Source organism: Manacus candei, unplaced genomic scaffold (assembly GCF_025592945.1).
Source record: "Manacus candei isolate 608988 ecotype Guabito, Panama unplaced genomic scaffold, ASM2559294v1 h1tg000425l, whole genome shotgun sequence".
Taxonomy (NCBI): Eukaryota; Metazoa; Chordata; class Aves; order Passeriformes; family Pipridae; genus Manacus; species Manacus candei.
Window position 1 is genome coordinate 26,054 of NW_026138473.1, and position 9,594 is coordinate 35,647.

At 58.6% G+C, this 9,594-nt stretch overlaps 1 pseudogene; it reads right to left on the minus strand.

Annotated features, from left to right (window-relative positions):
• The window catches only part of LOC127465542 (spectrin beta chain, non-erythrocytic 4-like), a 32,309-nt pseudogene extending 25,266 nt beyond the window's left edge, over positions 1 to 7,043 (minus strand).
• Positions 7,044 to 9,594: the final 2,551 nt, after the last annotated feature.

Here is a 9,594-nt window from a genome sequence, read left to right on the forward strand (position 1 = left end):
GGTCAAGGAGGAACCCAACAAGGTCCCACCACCCTTCCCTGGTCAAGGAGGAACCCAACAAGGTCCCACCACCCTTCCCTGGTCAAGGAGGAACCCAACAAGGTCCCACCACCCTTCCCTGGTCAAGGAGGAACCCAACAAGGTCCCACCACCCTTCCCTGGTCAAGGAGGAACCCAACAAGGTCCCACCACCCTTCCCTGGTCAATGAGGAACCCAACGAGGTCCCACCACCCCTCCCCAGTCAATGAGGAACCCAACGAGGTCCCATCACCCTTCCCTGGTCAATGAGGAACCCAAGGAGGTCCCACCACCCCTCCCTGGTCAAGGAGGAACCCAAAGAGATCCCACCACCCCTCCCTGGTCAATGAGGAACCCAAAGAGATCCCACCACCCCTCCCCAGTCAATGAGGAACCCAAGGAGGTCCCACCACCCTTCCCTGGTCAATGAGGAACCCAACGAGGTCCCACCACCCCTCCCTGGTCAATGAGGAACCCAACGAGGTCCCACCACCCCTCCCTGGTCAAGGAGGAACCCAACGAGGTCCCACCACCCCTCCCTGGTCAAGGAGGAGGTGGTGACCCCTCCGGGGTGTCCCCCCCAGACCTGTGCCGGTGGATGAGGGCGTTGAAGGCCAACCCGTCCCTCCAGCTGGTGGTGAAGTTCTGGATGTTGACCTCGGGGTAGCTGTGGGGGATGGGGGGGTCAGGGGGGGTCTCCATCCCTCGGGAGGGTCCATCCCACCCCCAGGGGGGTCCATCCCACCCCCGGGCCGGGGCCAGGCCTCACCCCGCCGTCTTCATCTGGCACCAGAGCAGCAGCGCGTCCTTGGCCGAGCGCGTCTCCCGGTTGTCCTCGGTCTTGATTTTGATCACCTGGATCTGGGGGAGGGCGTCACCGTCATCACCAGCACCATCATCATCATCATCATCACCATGAGCAGCAGCAGCAGCAGCAGCATCACCATGAGCATCATCATCATCATCATGAGCATCATCATCATCATCATGAGCAGCATCATCATCATCACCATGAGCAGCAGCAGTAGCAGCATCATCACCATGAGCAGAATCATCATCATCATCATCACCATGAGCAGCATCATCATCACCATGAGCATCATCATCATCACCATCATCACCACCACCATCATCACCATGAGCATCATCATCACCACCATCATCATCACCACCATCATCATCACCATCACCACCACCACCATCATCATCACCACCATCATCATCATCACCACCATCATCATCATCACCATCATCATCATCACCACAAACATCATCATCACCACCATCATCACCATCATCTCCCACCATCACCATCACCACCATCATCATCATCTCCCACCATCATCACCACCATCATCTCCCACCACCATCCCCATCATCTCCCACCATCATCACCATCACCATCACCATGAACATCACCATCACCATCTTCTCCCACCATCATCATCACCACCATCATCATCATCACCACAAACATCATCATCACCATCATCATCATCTCCCACCATCATCACCATCATCTCCCACCATCATCATCACCATTATCATCATCATCTTCATCCCACCATCATCATCATCACCCCCATCACCACCATCATCATCACCACCATCACCACCACCACCACCACCACCATCATCACCACCATCATCATCATCACCACAAACATCATCACCACCATCACCATCATCTCCCACCACCACCATCATCATCATCACCCCCATCCCCATCCCCATCCCCCCCCCCACGCCCTGCAGCCCCACCCGCCCCCGGAGGTGGCCCCGGTGCCCCCCGGCGTGGCCGCACCTGGAAGCGCAGGATGATGGTCCAGATGAGGCCGAGGGTGAGGCGGTGGTTGCCGTCCACGATGTCGTGGGAGCCCACGTTCTCCAGGTGCACCCGCTGCTCCTTCAGGAACTGCAGCGCCTTGTCCACGTTCTCCAGAGAGTGGATCCGCATCCGGCCCCGCGTGGGCTTGGGCTGCCGGCGACACCGACACCCCGACCTCGGAGAGCGCCCGCGACGGCCCCGCCGCCGGGACGGCGACGGGGATTGGGTGACAGCGATGATGTTGTGAACGAGGAATTTGATGATGATGATGATGATGATGACAAGGTTGATGATGATGATGATGATGTTGATTGGATGATGATGTTGATGATGACAATGTTAATGTTGATGTTGGTTTGGTGATAATGACGATGTTGATTGGATGACAATGTTAATGTTGACGTTGATTTGATGATGATGATGATGATGAAGTTGATTTGATGATGATGATGATGATGATGTTTATGTTGACTTGATGATGATGATGTTCATATTGATTGATGATGATGATGTTTATGTTGATGATGACGAAGTTGATTTGATGATGATGATGATGATGATGTTGATTGGATGATGACGTTGATAACGACAATGTTAATGTTGATGTTGGGTTGATGATGATGATGATGTTGATTGGATGATGAAGTTGATGATGACAATGTTAATGTTGACGTTGATTTGATGATGATGATGATGATGATGTTGATTGGATGATGACGTTGATAACGACAATGTTAATGTTGATGTTGGGTTGATGATGATGATGATGTTGATTGGATGATGAAGTTGATGATGACAAGGTTGATGATGATGATGATGATGATGTTGATTGGATGATGACGTTGATGACGACAATGTTAATGTTGACGTTGATTTGATGATGATGATGATGATGTTGATTGGATGATGATGTTGATGATGACAATGTTAATGTTGACGGTTTGATGATGATGATGATGATGATGTTGATTGGATGATGACATTGATAACGACAATGTTAATGTTGACGTTGATTTGATGATGATGATGATGATGATGAAGTTGATTTGATGATGATGAAGATGATGATGAAGTTGGTTCGATGATGATGATGTTCATGTTGACTTGATGATGATGATGTTCATGTTGATGATGATGATGTTTATGTTGATGATGACGAAGTTGATTTGATGATGATGAAGATGATGAAGTTGATTTGATGATGATGATGTTTTTGTTGACTTGATGACGATGATGATGTTCACGTTGATGATGATGATGATGTTGATTGGATGATGACGTTGATAACGACAATGTTAATGTTGACGTTGGTTTGATGATGATGATGATGAAGTTGATTTGATGATGATGATGATGATGATGTTTATGTTGACTTGATGATGATGATGTTTATGTTGATGATGACAAAGTTGATTTGATGATGATGAAGATGATGATGATGTTGATTTGATGATGAAGATGATGATGAAGTTGATTTGATGATGATGATGATGATGTTCATGTTGATGATGATGTTGATTTGATGATGATGATGTTTTTGTTGATGATGATGATGATGTTGATCTGATGATGATGATGTTCACGTTGACTTGATGATGATGTTGATTTGATGATGATGACGACGATGACGATGACAACGTTGACGATGATAATGACAATATTAATGATGATGATGATGATGATGGGGATGACATTGATGAAGTCTGCATTGATGACGATGTTGATGATTGAAGATGAAGACGAAGATGACGACGATGATGATGATGATGATGACAATGATGATGAAGATGACCCCCTCGTGTCCCTCACCAGGCTCTCCCCTGAGAGCACCTCGAGCAGGCGGGTGAGGATGACGTTGAAGTTGATGATGATGTTGACGATGACGAAGATAATGATAACAATGATGAAGATGATGATGATAAGGATGATGATGAAGATGATGAAGATGATGAAGATGATGAAGACGACCCTCTCGTGTCCCTCACCAGGCTCTCCCCCGAGAGCACCTCGAGCAGGCGGGTGAGGACATTGACGATGATAACGATGATGATAACGATGATGAAGATGACAGTAATGATGAAGATGATGAAGATGATGAAGACGACCCCCCCCGTGTCCCTCACCAGGCTCTCCCCCGAGAGCACCTCGAGCAGGCGGGTGAGGATGACGTTCATGATGATGATGACAATGATGACGACGATGTTGATGATTGAAGATGAAGATGAAGATGATGAAGATGATGAAGATGATGAAGACGACCCCCCCGTGTCCCTCACCAGGCTCTCCCCCGAGAGCACCTCGAGCAGGCGGGTGAGCACGAAGCCGTCCCTCAGGTCGCTGTAAAGGTCCCCGACGCGACAGGCCGCCCGGGCCAGGTGGGCGTTCACCCACTTGGTGAAGGTTTTCTTCTGCACCGCGTCCCTCTCGTCTGGGGGGGGACACACGGGGGGGGGTCACCCCAATGCACCCCCTGGGACCCCCCAACAGGTCCCACCCAGCCCCCCTGGGGACCCCCCAGTTCCTACGGTCACCTCCCCACCCTCGGGGGACCCCCAAAGCCCCCCTAAGCTCTGGGGACCCCCCAAACCCACAGGGGACCCCCAAAGCCCCCCTAAGCTCTGGGAGGGCCCCCCAAACCCATGAGGGACCCTCCCCATGCCCAGGGACCCCCAAACCCACAGGGGACCCCCAAACCCCCCCTAAGCTCTGGAGGGGCCCCCCAAACCCATGAGGGACCCTCCCCATGCCCAGGGACCCCCAAACCCACAAAGGATCTCTAAACCCCCCCATAATCACAGGGGAGACCCCCCCAAACCCACAGGGGGCCCCCAAACACCCCTAAGCCCCAGAGGACCCCCCCAAACCCACAGGGGAACCCCAACCCCCCCCCATAATCACAGTGGAGACCCCCCCCCAAACCACAGGGGGTCCCCAGACACACAGGGGACCCCCAAAACCCCCCTTAAGCTCCAGGGGTGCCCCCAAACCCACAGGGGATTCCCAAACCCCCTTGAAGCTCCAGGGGTGCCCCCAAACCCACAAGGGACCCCCAAACCCCCCCGAAGCTCTGGGGACCTCTCAAACCCACAGGGGACCCCCAAACCCTCCTAAGCCCCAGGGGTTCCCCCCCAAACCCACAGAGGGCCCCCAAAACCCCCTGAAGCTCCAGAGGTGCCCCCCCCCTAAACCCACAGGGGACCCTCCCAATGCCCAGGGACCCCCAAAAAGCCCCAGGGGGGCTCCCCAAGTCCTTGAAGGACCCCCAAACTCACAGAGGATCCCGAAACCCCCCCATAATCACAGGGGAGACCCCCCCTAAGCCACAGGGGGCCCCCAGACCCACAGGGGACCCCCAAACGCCCCCATAATCACAGGGGAGACCCCTCCTAAGCCCCAGTGGTCCCCCCAAATCCACAAGGGACCCCCAAACCCTCCTAAGCCCCAGGGGTGCCCCCTCCAAACCCAGAGGGGCCCCTCCCCATGCCCAGAGACCCCCAAACCCACAGAGGACCCCAAAACTCCCCAATAACCACAAAAGACTCCCCCAAACCCACGGGGAGACCCCCAGACCCCCAAGGGACCCCCCCCAACCCCCCCCCCCTAAGCTTCGGGGGCACCCCCAAACCCACGAGGGACCCTCCCAATGCCCAGAGACCCCCAAAAGCCCCAGGGGGGTTCCCCGATCCCACAGGGGACCCCCAATCCCACAGTGAAACCCCCAAACCCCCCAAGGGATCCCCAAATCCCCCCTAAGCTTGGGGGGCACCCCCAAACCCACAGAGGACCCTTCCCAACGCCCAGGGACCCCCAAAAGCCCCAGGGGGGCTCCCCAAGTCCTTGAGGGACCCCCAAAGCCACAGGGGACCCCTAAACCCCCCCATAACCACAGGGGAGACCCCCAATCCCACAGGGAACCCTCAGACCCCCAAGGGACCCCCAAACCCCCCCCTAAGCTTTGGGGGCACCCCCAAACCCACAGAGAACCCCTCTCAATGCCCAGGGACCCCCAAAAGCCCCGGGGGGCTTCCCCAACTCCTTGAGGGACCCCCAAACCCACAGGGGACTCTCCCAATGCCCAGGGACCCCCAAAAACCCCAGGGGGGACCCCCAAACCCACAGGAGGCCCCCAGACCCCCAAGGAACCCCCAAACACCTCCCAGTTCCCATGGGGACCCCCCCAAACCCCCTCCCAAAACCCCCCCCAAGCCCCAAGAACCCCCAAGCCCCACGAAGGACCCCCCAGGGACCCTCAAACCTGTTAAACCCCCCCAGGGACCCCCTAAACCCTCCCCAGTTCCCATGGGGACCCCCAAGCCCCCCCCAGAGACCCCCTAAAACCCCCCCAATTCCCATGGGGACCCCCGAAACCCTTCAACCTCACCCCCAGGGACCTGCACCCCCCCCACAATTCCCATGGGGACCCCCCAAACCCCCCCAGGGACCCCCCAAAACCCCCTAAACCCTCCCAGGGACCCCCTAAAGCCCCCCAACCCCCCCCCCAATCCCCAGGACCCCCCCCCCCAATTCCCATAGGGACCCCCCAACCCCCCCCAGGGACCCCCCAACCTCCCCCAGGGATCCCCCTAAATCCCCCCCAGGGACCCCCAACCCCCCCCAGGGACCCCCAACCCCCCCCAGGGACCCCCCAATTCCCCCAGGGACCCTCAAACCCCCCCAGGGACCCCCCAATTCCCCCAGGGACCCTCAAACCCCCCCAGGGACCCCCAACCCCCCCCAGGGACCCCCAACCCCCCCAGGGACCCCCCCAACCTCCCCCAGGGACCCCCCAATTCCCCCAGGGACCCCCAAACCCCCCCAGGGACCCTCCTAAATCCCCCCCAGGTATCCCCAACCCCCCCCAATTTCCCCCCCCCCCCCCAGTTCCCACGGGGACCCCCCAAACCTCCCCATAACCCCCCCGGGGGCACCCCCGGGTGGGTTTTTTTTTTGGGGGGGGGTCTCGGGGGTGTTTTTTTGGGGGGGGGGTCTCAGGGGTGGTTTTTTGGGGGGGGTCTCAGGGGTGGTTTTTTTGGGGGGGGGTCTCACCCACCGGCCAAGGCCTTGATCCGGGAGCACTCGAAGATTTTGGGGTCCCCCCCCCCAGGCCCGGGGGGGCTCGGGGGGGTCCCAGGGGCCGTTGTTGTTGTTGTTGGGGGCGGGGGGGGAGGGGTCGGCGTTGTCCAGCTCGGCCGCCATTTTTTCTGGGGGGGGGGGTCCCCAAATTTTGGGGGGGGGGGGTCCCCACACTGCGGGGGGAGGGGAGAAAGGGGGGGGGGGAGGGTCAGCGGTGGAGACACCCCCCCCCAAAACACTCAAATCCCCCCCAGGACCCTTCTGAGACCCCCAAGACCTTCTGAGACCCCCCCAAGATCCTCAAAGCCCCCCCCCCCAAAAGACCCCTCTGAGATCCCCCCAAGACCCTCAAAGCCCCCCCAAGACCCCTCTGAGACCCCCAGTCTGCCCCAGAGACCCCTCTGAGCCCCCCCCAGACCCTCAAAGCCCCCCCCGGACCCCTCTGAGTCCCCCCCAGACCCCCAATCCCCCAAAAGACCCCTTTGAGCCTCCCCAAGACCCTCAAAGTCCCCTCCGGACCCCTCTGAGAAGCCCAGTCCCCCAAGAGACCCCCCCAAGACCCCCCAGACACTCCAGAGCCCCCCCAAGACCCCCAGGAACCCCACCAAGACCCCCCCCCGATCCTCTACAGCCCCCAAAGACCCCCAGGACCCCCCGAGCCCCCCCCCAGACCCCCCAGTCCCCCCCATCCCCACCCCTCCACCATCATCTGCAGCCCCCCCACGACCCCCTGAAGCCCCCCCAAGACCCCTCATGACCCTCTGAAGCCCCCCCCGACCCTCCAGAGCCCCCCCAGAGCCCCAGGAACTCTCGAGTCCCCCCCAAGACCCCCAAGACCCCCCCCAAAACCCCCCATCCCCATCCCTCCACCATCACCTGCAGCCCCCCCACGACCCCCTGAAGCCCCCCTATAGACCCCCAATCCCCTCCCCGAGACCCCCCCAAGACCCCCCCGATCCTCTACAGCCCCCAAAGACCCCCAGGACCCCCCTGAGCCCCCCCAGACCCCCCATTCCCCCCCCATCCCCACCCCTCCAGCATCACCTGCAGCCCCCCCACCACCCCCTATATGCCCCCCTAGAGCCCCCCAAGCCCCCCCTTAGACCCCCTACTGCCTCCTGAAGCCCCCAGACCCTCCAGAGCCCCCTCAAACCCCCCAGGACCCCCCGGGCCCCCCCCAAGCCCCCCTGTAGCCCCCCAGTGCCCCCAACAACCCCCCATCCCCACCCCTACACCATCACCTGCAGCCCCCCCACGACCCCCTGAAGCCCCCCCAGACCCTCCAGAGCCCCCTAAGACCCCCAGGAACCCCCCCAAAACCCCCCCGATCCTCTACAGCCCCCCCAAGCCCCCCAGGACCCCCCCGAGCCCCCCCGATACCCCCCATTCCCCCCCCCTCCAGCATCACCTGCAGCCCCCCCACGACCCCCCGTAGCCCCCCAGGACTCCCCCCACCCTCTCCCCATCCCCCCCCGAGCCCCCCAGGACCCCCCCGAGCCCCCCCCGCCCTCCCCCCTCCCCAAATCCCGGCCCCGGGGCCCCTCCCGCGGTCACCTTGACCCCCCCCCCCTCCCCTCCCCTCCCTCCCCCATCCCCGTTCCCCCCCTCCCCTTTTCCCAACCCCCCCTTTCCCCCCCCACGACCACCCCCCACCCCCAAAATCACCCCCCTCGGACCCTCCCCCTCCCCCCCTCGCCCCCCCCTCCCCCCCCCATCCATCCTCCACCTCCCATTCCCGGGAAAAAACCGGGAATGTCGGGAAGGCCGGGGATGAGGAGGAGGATGGGGATGAAGGGGGGGGGGGGGGTCGCGGGGGGGGTAGGGGGGGGGTCTCCACTCACCGGATTTTGGGGGGTGAGGGGGGGGGGGGTTGGAGGGGGGTGGGGGAGGGGCGCTCGGCGCTGCCGGTGCCGCCGGTCCCGCCCTGAGCGCGCGACGCCGCCCGGCCCCTCCCCCCTCCCAAAAAAAAACCCCACTGCAGCCCCTCCCCCACCCCCCCCCCCCGAACCGGGACACGCCCCTCCCCCACCCCCCCCAGTGTCCCCCCCGTTATCCCGGTTTGGCCTCCCGTTATCCCGCTATTCCCATATCCTGGTATTTTTATTATCCCGGTATTTTTATTATCCCGGTATTCCCACATCCCGTTATTCCCACATCCCGGTATTTCCTGTTATCCCAATATTTCCATATCCTGGTATTCCCATTATCCTGGTATTTTTATTATCCCGGTATTCCCATTATCCCGGTATTCCCACATCCCAGTATTCCCACCATCCTGATATTTTTATTATCCCAGTATTCCCATATCCTGGAATTTCCATATCCCAGTATTCCCAGTATTCCAATATCTCCATATCCTGGTATTTCCATATCCCGGTATTCACGTTATCCCAATATCTCTATATCCCGGTATTCCCATTATCCTGGTATTCCCATTATCCCAGTATTCCCACATCCCAGTATTCCCACCATCCCGATGTTTTTATTATCCCAGTATTTCCATATCCTGGAACTTCCATTATCCAGGTGCTCCCGTTATCCCAGTATTTCCATATCCCAGTATTCCTGTTATCCCAATATTTCCATATGCTGGTATTCCCATATGCTGGTATTCCCATATCCCGGTATTCCCATTATCCTGACATTTTTATTATCCCAGTATTTCCATATCCTG